This window comes from Phodopus roborovskii, unplaced genomic scaffold (assembly GCF_943737965.1).
Source record: "Phodopus roborovskii unplaced genomic scaffold, PHOROB, whole genome shotgun sequence".
NCBI lineage: Eukaryota > Metazoa > Chordata > Mammalia > Rodentia > Cricetidae > Phodopus > Phodopus roborovskii.
In genome coordinates, this window is record NW_026126418.1 from 74,679,870 (window position 1) to 74,692,430 (window position 12,561).

The 12,561-nt window shown below is 46.3% G+C and overlaps 1 protein-coding gene and 1 pseudogene across 2 annotated transcripts in view; one reads left to right on the forward strand and one right to left on the reverse strand.

The window, feature by feature from the left end:
* Window positions 1-12,561, reverse strand: part of Mvb12b (multivesicular body subunit 12B) — a 151,755-nt gene that overhangs the window by 52,278 nt on the left and 86,916 nt on the right. The gene's annotated exons all lie outside the window — the stretch shown is intronic.
* On the forward strand, window positions 3,305-3,872 carry LOC127222800 (60S ribosomal protein L17-like; annotated as a pseudogene).

Consider the following 12,561-nt stretch of genomic DNA (forward strand, 5'->3'; position numbering starts at 1 on the left):
CCCCTCATGCCTGTGGGTTAGCAGGACTGCTTTACTGTGTATATTTCAGCCATGCTGAACTAAAGATAGAAGCACATCCATGTGACCCTTTGCAGCATGCTCACAGTGGAGCGATGCTGCCCCACAAGGATGTCAGGCTGTGCCTGCCTCACCTGGCAGATGCTCCCACAACAAGGATGGTGACAGCCCCCTTTAGCCCCTTGTTCTTCTTGTTTTCAAATGACCTTGGAGATGAAAGGTTTGGTCAAGTTAGCACCTGCATGTTCCCCACATGGTTTGGGGGAACAAAGAGGCTGTCTCTGGACATCACTATGGACAGCAGTCACGGCACAGCAAGGGAAGGCTGTTTTCTAAAATGTCAGGCCTTGGTAAAAGGATCACACTGACCCCTGGTGTCAGTGGGGCTATGCTGTGGGCACTTGTCCAAAGCAGGTATCAATCCCAACTCTCTGAACTCGGGCTGGGAGTCTTTACCAGTAGTTTGAGAAGCTTCAGCTGGATTAAGAGCTCATTAATATCATCAGAGTAAATGGGCCTATTAAAACATCTTTAAGCAGTATCTGAACATAAATCTCCCTAAACTATATTTAATGACTGTACTTAAGATACATTATATGCAAGTCTTAATGAGACATTAGATAGCATTTTGAAGATTAAAATTAGAGAACCCATATAAAGCCTGTCCACTTAATGTAGCCGTAAGCTATCCCGATGAACGCATTACTACCAAATTATACTGCATTAGAACAAATATTTTTAATCATGTCTGATTTATGCATTCCTTTTTTTGCATAACTTTCATTTTAAAAAATCCACTTGTAGTTTACAAAAGAGTATATGTGAAAGATCTTAAGTTCTGAAAGTACATGAAAGAAGATGGAAACAGAATCTGGGTACTGTAGGATGCAGCTGCTCGAGGTTCCAAATTACATTTCTTCCTGTGCTTTTATGGGTTGTAACCACACAGATTTCCTTCAGATTAGAATGAAAATAGAATTCCACCGAACATACTCTAAAAACTGGAGTCAGCAAAATAAACATGTATCACCAGCGCACCCAGGCACTGTCCCCTACTGCTACTCTCTGACTGTGCCCAGGGCTCCACCCTGCAGGTCCAGAGAACCTGCAGGTCACAACCCTCTATTTGCCTTTGGTTCACCAGAGACTGTGGAGGTGTCAGTGAAGTCCCATCTCCATGCTAGGGTCCTGTTTGCCTCAGGGGTCTCTTTTGAAGACAAGTCAAACTTCAGATGATCTCTACTGTATTTAAAATACTACATAGCTTAATGAGATTTCCTCTTTTTCCAAATTCTGGGATGAAGGGATTCCAGGACCTCAGGCATGCTAGGCAAGTGCTCTGCTACTGAACCACACCCAAACCTAGCCCCAAACAAACAGGGAATATTAATGCAAGAGAAAACCGGCATGACCTTTGAATCAAGGCAGTGACTTGGGGTGGGGGCCCCCTAGGCTGAGTCTGTGAGGTGTCTCAGATCTTGCTGGCAGCAAACCTGAAGAAGGAGATGCTTTGGGACCTGGCCAGGACTGGCTGTCAAGGATGTCACTGGGAGCAAGGATGACTCAGACTCAGACTTGATACAAGCTCAGATGCCTGGCAATAAACTGACACCCTGGAAGATGTGAGAACTAAATCGTTCCTGATGTTTTTCTTCTTCTTGATGCCCTGTACCAAAGTGTGACCACCTTTTATGCAAGCTATTCAATTATGGAAGGCTTCTGGGATTATGCAAATCAAGACAAGTCAAACCTTGACATTTCCTTTAATAGAATGAGATTATGCAGGTCCCCCCCAAAAGAAGAAAGTAACACAATTCAAATACAGCAGTCATTAAAAGAAGACTCCTCCCCCTGCATGAAACTGGAAAGCAGCAAGCCCATTCCCTCTCTCTCTAGATAGCCTCTACCAAAAAGGAACTATTCCATAACACAATTTTGCGTTTTTTAATGGCACAAACGAGAGCATTCTTCATAAATAACAGCTACACTCCGTGTACAGGAGCTCCTTTTTATTAGGGACACAGTGATGAACAATGAGCAATGTGTTCTATTATTCTTTGTCAAATCACAAAACGCTACATTAGAATAACTGTGCTGGTCAATGTAATATAGTAGATTAAATTCAACTTCTGTGGAAAAACCACTGTAAAACAGCATGATAAGAAGGCCATAAAAAATTTAATTTTACTCCAAACTCCATCACAAAAAAAAAAAAAAAAAACGGTGTGAAAAGTAATTTTGCATAATCAGTACACGCCATCTGGAACAATTAACCGATTTCTATAGAAGTATGAGGATCAGTCATATCTGCTTATTAAAGATCAGAAATTATACAAGTAATAAATCCTTGAAAAAACTAAGCGTACTCCCGCCTGTCAACGCTATTTTAACTTCAAATACCGAAGAATGCCTGATAAGGCTGAAAAGAAGAGATTAATATATGCAAATTACATCCAGCATTTAAAATCCCCACAACTGTCTCTGGTTTTCTGTCCCTTATTGCTGCCTTTATGTTTTATTCATACACCAACTCACCTGTCACTTCATAAGCTATAATATTATGGGGGTATTATTAAACAGCATAAAGCCGTGCTTTAATTGGAAAGCTTCATTGCATTTTCCAATTATTTGGAGTAAATTAAAAGCAGATGCACATAGTTTAATAAAGAGTCTAATATCAGTTCCGGGAAATCAAAATTCATTGTCATTACTATGCCGTGATAGTTTTGCAAACTGTACTCAATTTCAGAGGTTTTCAAAAGAAAATCTGTCTATGCAATCTGTTAATTGTCATTCGGTTAATAACTGTTTAAATATCCAAACTACACAGCAGCTTCCTATTAAAAAAATTAACTATAGGCTTCCTGCAAGCAAACAAACAGAGCTAGTGCTCCTGGGCTGGGCTGGACTCTGCAGCCTTGGAGGCACCTTAAAACAATGGGTGGGCTGGGCTGAGACACCAGCACACCACAGCAGCCAGAGCTGGAGGACAAAGAGCAGCAGTTTTGTATTTCTCACAACACAGGGGTTACAGTCCTGCAGATGGCTCTCTCTGGAAAAGGACAGAAGCAGTTATAAATTGTGCTTTCACAGGTCTGTGCTGCTCAGCAAAAAATGAGCTTCCAAAGTTTTACTTGGTACACCCAAAATAAATCCTTTTAATGAGTGAATTAACTGATCCAGGACACAAACATGGGGGGGGGGGAAATCAAAGAAAGCAAATGTGAGCAATTTGTTCTTTAAAAATGGACCTCTTCCTGTAAGCGGCCTGAGGTGACCTGTGAAGATGGTTTGCTACTCTCTCGACCTAGAAAACCCCACGAAATCATGCAAGTCAAGAGGATCGAATCTTTGGGTTCACTTTAAGAACACCTGTGAAACTGCCCAGGCCATCAAGGGCATGCATATCCAAAAAGCCACCAAATACCTGAAAGATGTCACTTTGAGGAAGCAATGGGTGCCATTCCGGCGGTAAAATGGTGAAGTAGGCAGGTGCGCCCAGGCCAAACAGTGGGGCTGGACACAGGGTCGGTGGCCAAAAAAGAGTGCTGAATTTTTGCTGCACATGCTTAAAAATACAGAGAGTAATGCTGAGCTTAAGGGTGCAGACATAGATTCTTTGGTCATTGAACACATCCAGGTGAAGAAAAGCAGCTACAATGCGCAGACAAACTCACAGAGCTCAGATTAACCCGTACATGAGCTCTCCCTGCCACATCGAGATGATCCTCATGGAAAAGGAGCAGATTGTTCCAAAGCCAGAAGAGGAGGTTGCACAGAAGAAAAAGATATCCCAGAAGAAACTGAAGAAACAAAAACTTATGGCACAGGAATAAACTCAGCATAAAATAAATGCAGATAAAGTGAAAAAAAAAAAAAAAGGACCCCAAAGGGCCATTCCTCGACTAGTTCACAGCCCTTAAGTGGAGTGATCTGGGGGCTCTTTGGCATCAGCCAGCCACAGTCCCTACAAGTGGACTGGATGGCCAGGTGAAGAGTTGTGTACAAAACTGCTCTGAGTGACTCTCAAGGACCAGTCTTAAAGGTTAGCCCTGGTGAGGAATCCAGCAGGTGGATGGAGCCCAAAGCTACAAGTTGCAAACACACAAATACATGTAGTGAACGCGTTTACAAATGGAGAGTCAAGAGGTGCGCACCAACTGGTGCGAGTAACCTTTTCCTTTTCGTACTAAGTGACAGACTTTCTCAAATCCTAGGTGTGTAAATTGTAATAGGACCAGCAGTAATTGACTTTTAAACTCTACCTACCACCAGGGCTACAATTAAGAACTGCTGCTCAGCAAAGTTCATAACTTGTAGGCTCTTTTCCCCAATCCAATTAAAACCCAAGTCTTCTGAGAAAGTAAGAGTGTAGGATTTACATCACAGCTCTTGTTTCAAAGGGCAGAGTGGCCAACATCCAATCTGGTAAGGCCAGTCCCCTCCAGGCCAGAAAGAACACAAGAGCTTTCCACCCAATAGCTGAAAACCGTGTTCAGAGATGAAGATAAAAGCAATTCTTGTGCGGTGATCCAAAAAATAGCATCTCTTCCCCCCCAAAATTACTTGTTTTAATAAAGTAGACACACTGTGCCAACTCAACCATTTAATTATCTGCAAAAATGATGAATCAAAACAATAGTTTGCAACAATAAATGACTAACCTCTGATTAAAATGTCTGTCCTCATTAAATCAAAACAAAAGGTACAATATCTTTTTTAAAAAAGTAGCCTGAAGAAATGAGCCATCTCAGCCTCTCTGCCTTGCCTGTAATAGTGATCATGACCTTCTGCCTGGCCATTGGAGGAAGTTGTTGCATATCTTCCCTCAAACTAAAATAACACAGGCAAGGATGGCCTGTATTGGTATTGTGCCCTTAAGAGGACTGTGACATAACTGGCTTGGGTCCAGTGTGGTTCTGTGGCAAGGACAGGGACCTTTTATAATCATTGATATTATTTTGCTAAATGATCTAGGGAGGGGCGTAGTTGGGAAGGAAGGAACTTAAAGACTGGGCTCATATAACATTCTCTCAGGTAAGCCAAGCAGGACCAGAAGGAGGGTGGGTTTGCCCTGCAGGACACTAGACCGCCCCTACCTCACAGCTGCCTTAGCAGCCTGGGGAGGTTGCATAGCATGCCAAGTGACAGCAGGACTTCTGGGCCAGGTAAAGGTTCATATGACAGATACCATTTCTAGAGTGTCCTTTGTGGATGTTATTTTTAATCTGCTAAAGCTAGAAGAGAAAAATGTGATTCAAACCTCCAAATGAGAAAATGGAAACGATGTTACACAATCTGTCTCTATTCATACAACCAGACAGGACAGCATCAAGGCAGGAATGGCTCCAAGACCAGTTCCTCTCGGAATAAGATCATGGATATTGAGTACCTCCTGTATGCCTGGTTTGGGGCTGGGTACTCAACATGCTGGGAAATGAGATATCTTTGTTTCACTCTGCTAGATGAACCCTGAACTTTGGCTGTGAAGACCTCTCTCTCTCTCTCTCTCTCTCTCTCTCTCTCTCTCTCTCTCTCTCTCTCTCTCTCTCTCTCTGTGTGTGTGTGTAGAGGCTGTCCATCTCAGTTTTTTCAGCCAGTCTCTCACTGGCCTGGCACTCTCCACTAGGCTAGGCTGCTGGCCAGTGAGCTCCAGGGGGTCCTGTCTCTGTCCTCCCTCAAACTGCCCCCACTCCCATATTTTTTTTCCCCTGTGGCTGCTGGGGTTTGGTCTCAGGTCCTCACACAAATTCTACTGACTGAACCATCTTCCCAGCTCTGAATGACCCTGAACAAGTACATTAGCCAAAGTCTGGGCTCCTTCCTTAGACCTGGGCAATAAAGCACAAGGCCAAAGTTCTGCAAGAACCAAAAACACCAAGAAGCTCACTGGCCTAAGAGGATGACTCCCTGAGCCTACAAAGGTGCTAATATCTTTGGCAGAAATAGCATGTGTTGGGGACCAGGAGACTCTCAAGACAAAGGACCTTCTCTAAGGACAGACTTCTGCTGGCACTGGATGTATTTCAAGTAAACACACAAGGGAACAAACATAAAAGCCCAGTGTGTTTATTGCCTCTAGGTAGTGAGCAATTAAGGATGCCTACGGGTGTCACCAGAAGCGATGTGTAGGGCCAACAAGGCAAGCTTTACTCTCTCATTCAAGATTATGGATGTTGCCTTGCCAGTGGATCAAGAGATTGCTCATGCTGTAAAGCATGCCAGGCGTGAGAAAGTAGTCAACAACAAAGGCTCTCACCTTGGAGGCGACTTCAGCATCATTCACCATCTCAAAGACGGTGCTAAGACAAATCTGAGTGTGAAGAGCCTCATTCTCTGTGACATGTGATAAATAATTCCATCCCAACACCAGGCTGGAGCACGGAAGGTGCTTTATTTATTTGTTTGTTTGTTTGCTTTAAATTACTAACAAAAGGGCTTAGGATCATCATTGACTATAACCAAAGGAAGGAGCAAGCAGTGGGAATGCAGCAGAGGCATGAAGGAAAGAGGAGACGGGGTGGGGGCTGGGGTAGACTCAGGTGCTCTGGCGGCAGCTTTGCTTATCGGAAGTGGGCTGGGCTTTCTTCTGCGCAGCTGTCAGAAGTTACATGCATTTGTCCCCAGAGAAGGGAGGACCCTGGTGTGAGACACCAGGCAGCTTCTAGCTTATTACCCACACCCATGCAGCTGGTCCTGAGGATGCCTGTGCCATTGCCTGGTAAATCTTAAGACATCAGCCTGAGCCTCACAGCCGGCCAGGCCAGGCCAGGTGGGTGCAGAAAGAGGGCTGGGTGTGTGAGGTGGAGGGGAAATGGGCTGGTGGATCATGGGTCATAGGCAGGGATTCTCCAGAGGTGGCTAGAGCATAGCATCTACAGCTGTCCTCTATTCCTGGCTCTGACACTTCCCTGAAGGGTGGCCCTGGGAAGGCCTGACCTAGAGACTGAGGCTTTGAGGAAGGAGAGTGGCCACTGGTTCAGATGGGAACCCTGCTGGTGGACAGACATAGCAACTCATGGAACAGGTTCATGGTGGGCTTGGGATCACCCACCATCACTTGAAGGTTCACAGACCCAAAAGGGGGCACTGATGCCCAGAGATCTCTAGACAAAGACTTACACAGCACAGCCAGTATAGCCCCACCTACTGATAAAGAGTTGTTGAGGGTGCCTCCTATTCCCCTTACCTGTCCTGGAAAGGGCCTGTGAATGGCTGGGAGGGGCTTAGAGGGTTGTGGTAGTAACAACACTCCTGTGGAGTCTTTGCCTACTGTGTATGGCTCTAATCCTCACCAAAACCCACCCATATCCCCCTTCACATAGGGACACAAAGACAGAAGAACTCACTCCTTGCCCAAGGTCACTTCAAACCAAGTGGGCCCAAGCCCCCCAATCATGGATGACATCATTCCTGATGCCCTTGGGACTTAGAGATCCTTATCAAGCTCATGTTCAAGGCTTTCTCTCCAATGAGATCCTAGAGGATGGGGCCACTGGTGATTAAAAACAGCACAGAGGCCTGATACCAGCATGAATCATTCCGAGCTTGTACACTTTCAAATTTCAGTTTGACAAAGGGAAAGAAACACAGCAATCTGTACTGAACAAGAGCCATGGCCTCAGGGCCTGATGTCCAAACCTGGATTCTAAGCTCAGCCCTGGGCACAACTCTGGGTTAGTCCATCTCTGCAAGCTCCTTTACCACCTAGAAAGGGTTGCCTTGGGAAGGACACTTTAAATCAGTGACACGATACACAAAAAGGGGCACACGGGTGTCCAGCACACACTAAGTCCTGGGGAGGGGTGGGTGCTATTCAATACATTATTTCAATTAACTCAAACCATTTCAATAAAGTAAAACCGACTTTAGCTCCCTAACAGGATCTAAATGAACAAAGATACCTTGGTCATACCCTTTCTCCGTCTCAGCCGATGGATTATTACCGAGAGACATTGATGAAGAATGGAAGACAAAATTGATACACAACCCTTTCCAGACAGCAGCGTCCAGAGCAAACCCTGGCAGAAGTGTCAAGAGCAGATGAGGAGCTGGGATGAAGTGCACACCCTTGGTTACTAGTTATGTTTTGGGCCATGTCTGCAATGTCCTCTGCTGGGAAGGGGATTATGAGGGGACTACCAGACTAAGAAGGCAAACACCTTGGGAGAAAGGAGCACCCAGACTAGCCTTTCCCTGTCAGGGTGGTGTCTGGACAGATTGCCTATGATGTCTAAGGCCTGGAGATACATAGCAGCAGGAGTATCTTGGACCCCCCTGAGCCACACCTGTCTCAGACAACTGCAGCTAATTTTGCCAAACTGACCTGGGAAATGGGCTTCCATTCAGACCTGGTGCTCCTCAGACCCCTGGAGAGGAACTCAGGCCTGAGGTTGATCTGCGAGTCCCTGCCAAGATCCACTCAAGACCCCTTATCTGCCTCACCTACGGATTTAAGGCACTGCTGCCCACGTTCCACCAGGCTTTCAAACCAAACACAGACTGTGGGTGCAGTGGGAAGCAGTCACCTTCTTAAGAGCTCTGAGTACCTGTCACCTCATAATGTTTTTATTTTCCACAATGACGAAAGTGGAATGCGCCTTGGTGTTCCCCCACCTGCAGAGTGCAGGAGTGCACACAAAGGCCTCAGCAGCCATCAGCCACCATCAAGCATTTTTCTTGCAGACACCAAAGGCGCATTTTATAGACGCCGGCAGGCTCTGCCCGCCTGGCACTTCCCTCCTTCCTGCCTCTGAGCCGTCACCCTGTCGCCTCCCCAGAAGGGCCTGTGGGCTGTCTGCCACGGAAAACAGCCCACTTCTAAGTGATGATGCGCGTCAGCATCCTGGCTTCCAGAGGTTCTAGCTGAACTGTGGCAGAGCCTTTACTGCCTGTTTTTCTGGACTGACGGGGGGGGGGGGGACATATTTTCTCTAACATTCAGAATAGACCATTTCAATCAGACTCTGTAAGTGAGAACCAGACCACAGTGAAAGCCATGCTGGGCACATGCCAGTGTGTCCCAAGTCATCACTCCCCACAAATATTTGGGCCCCTCCACAAATCACACCCTGCAGAGAGAATGAATATGGAAAGCACCCATATTCCTACACAGCTTCCTGCCTTGCAAAACACTTTTACCAAGCCCTGAATCCTCCCAGCACTGCAGGATGGGACTGGACAATTCTTTTATTTCCCAGGTGTGAGAGTAACTAGAGCATTGTGTCACCTGTCTGAGCTAGCATAATTCAAGGCTCCAGGGGACAATATTCATGTATGTTGTTCAGTGTACAACCTGGGAGGTTGCTCCCAGCAGCTCTCTCTCTGAAAGCTGGGGTAGCATCATCAAGATTCTGAACATGTGTCCTGTCAGTGAGACAGTGGTCTTGCAGGACACAGCTATGTGCAATGTGTCAGGTTTCAGATCAGTCCAGGCAGGTGAGGTCTGCAGGGTGCAGTCATTAACGGCCTGGGGACATGGGGTGACATGCAAGTTTAACCTGAGAGAAATGAAGGGTCCAAGCTGTGCTTAGGGGAAGCATTTTCCACCCGGGCAGCTGGAAATGAGGGTTAGAAAAGGCTTGGTCAAACAGGAGAGCTGTGGGGGACCTCAGCATGTCCAGGTACCTGCCTGAGCTGGGCCACAAGTCTCTCGAATTGTGGATTCAGAAAATGGGAAGGGGACGCTCCCACACTCAGGGCTGACGTTTCACAGGGCATTGGCCAGCCATGGGCAGGGGTGTCAGGCTCAGTTCTCTGTGGAGTCCTGCGGAGGCACTAGCAGCCACAAAGCTCCAGAAGGCTTGAGCTCTGAGTGCCCTGTGAACGTGCTCTGTGCAGTGTTCATTAACTCCTGTGACATGGCGACCATGGCGAATGTACAAAAGCACATCCAATTAGCCAGGCCTCTGTGAGTATTTGCACTCTTAAATCTTTTTGCATTTCGAAAGGGTTAAAGCTTATTATTAGCATATAATTTACAGTCCTTTCTCCCAGGGAAGGAATAATGCACAGTAAATGCCACATTCATTTTAATAATACATGTTACAGTCTGTGCCCACATCTGCACAAAGGTAAAGGAGACAGATTTTTTTGACATGTCCCACTCTGCCATCTAAACACAGGCTTTTTGTTTCTTAAGTGACGGAAGGTTTAATCAAGAAAGCAGGCAATTCATCAATCGAAACAAGGCAGTGTGCGTGCGTCTGACAGCACACACATGGTTGTGTACAGAGCGAGCCTGGCCACCTGTCAAGCACCCCTTTACATCAGGATGTACAAATACGCTGGGCGATCAATTCCCCATCCGCTTCTGTTCAGCTCTTCTTTTCCATACTGTATTTTTCTTTAGACTCAGTTTCATTGTCAGTCAGGGCAGGGGCAGATGGGTAGACAAGGTGAGCCATGGCCAACATGGGTGACAAAAATTCCTCCCACCTCTACCGCCACCTACTTCCCTCTTGATCTGAGCACTGCTATAAAGCTACACTTGACTGCGTTCAGGAACTTTCCCCACATACTGCACTCTGTGGCTGGGTCAAATTGCCGCTCCCTGCTGCGACCTTCACTGCAAGCCCTTTCTAACTCATCCCAATGAGCATCCCAATAGAGGATAAAGGGAAGCGGGGATAGGAAATGCAACATCACACAGGCCAGGAGAGCATGTCCACCAGAGACAAAGGCCACAGGGACACCAGGAACACAGAGGCAGCACCCTATGGGGTCCCACAAACAGACAGACCACCTTTCCCTTGGTGGTCATCATTAGAGATCTACTCAACCCATGCATGAACTAAAAGGAGACCCACAGCATACGCACAAGTGAAACCATTGCAATCTTGTTATCCTGGCCCTTAATTAACCCTTTGCACCAGTGGCCAAGCTCAGCACACCACACAGGAGATCAGGGCTTCCCTGCTAGCTGAACCTCAGGTCTCTTCTTCCAACCCTGCCAAACTTCACTTAAGGCACGTGACTTACTTTCAATGTTTTGTTTGGGCAATATGGTCTCAGGCTAAAGCTCAGGTTGGCTCAGAGTGTAGCCTCCTAAGTGCTAGAATTACAGGTAAGAGCAATCACATCCAGTTTATTTTTTTACTTTCCCCACTGAGGGGGATGGGGGGGAGGACTAATCACTCCAAATGAAAGGACCTGTGTTTGGGATGGAGCGTTCTGCTTGTGTGGCTGTAGAGGTTTTAAACAAGCAATCCAAGACACAGACTCTTTGCCATAGAACACCCTACCCCCCAAGACACACAGACTCTTCACAGCAAGATGAAGAGCTGCTGGCAGAAATTTTATCCCATTGGATGAATGTATAAATCACAAGTTTCATAATACTGATAATTAAATGTCCATCTTCCAATTTAAATGAGAACTGGATTAAAACTGCATGGAGAAGGGCCGATCCTCAGAAATCATTAATTATTTTTAATTGCTTCGTGCCTTCACAGCCCACGTCAGAGTTCCACAGCTCATCCATAGATCTGTGTTTCAGATAAAATTTTCCTCCTTTCTGCCCTGATGAGGACTTTGCCCCGAGCACCTTCAACCCTCCTTGGTATCAAACATCTTGAAAGGAAGCCGGTTTTTTAAGAGAGTAGCTATGGCGGCTAGGAAGATGGCTTTTCTAACAATCAAAGAGAAGACTAGGGGTTGGTGGGTGCCCCCACAGCGAGCCAGGGCAGGTCTGGGTGTGGCTTTCGCTTTTGTGTGTGGTCAGTGATGCCGATGGGCCCGTGAAGCTGTTGGTGGACAAGGATGAGTCCCCACCTCCACTCAGCACTGTGGTGCCTCTTCAGGGTCTGCATGTAGGGAAGCTTGGGTTTCCTCACTTGCTTAATTTTACTACCATAATCTCTAGTGTTACCTTTTCTTTAAAAAAAAAATATGTTTTTTGGTGTTTAAAAGGCAACCGGAAGGAGGAAAAATATTTTAAAGACACAATTTTGCAAAGCTTGTAACTGCAGCCAACAAAGGCTTGAGCAACCCTGCTTTCTCTGCTGTTTCAGGGTCCTGTTTGTTAAGCACATCTGCCACAAAACTGAAGGAACACCCTGGGATAGGAAAGTGACACCCAACACCCTGTGGCTAAGTCCCCCCTCATGTGAGTCCTCTGCTACAGCCACATCTGTCCTGGTAGATGCCTGGCATAATATTCCACTGCTATGGGCAGGAGGCTGGGAGGAGAATCCAGTGCCCTCACCTACATCTTACAAAGTCTCAAGTGGTGTGGGTCATTTCAGCTGAGGATGGGCACTTTTTCCCAGGGTGGCATGGGCTGTTCTCATCAAACACCATTATTGGCACAGAAAGTTGAGGGTGTGCTATGACTAGGACTATACCCCCATGTAAATAGTTATAATTCCCTTGCCTGTACACAAAGTTGCCTGATGGACCTGCTGCTTTCAATATGTATCTGTGGGACTATTACCCATCTGGGGTATCTTGCAGGCAGAGCAGAACTGAAGCAACAAGCCTGGCTGCAGCCAGATGTGCACATGTAGAGCCACTCGTCACTTGTTTGGCTTCCAGGGGAGCATC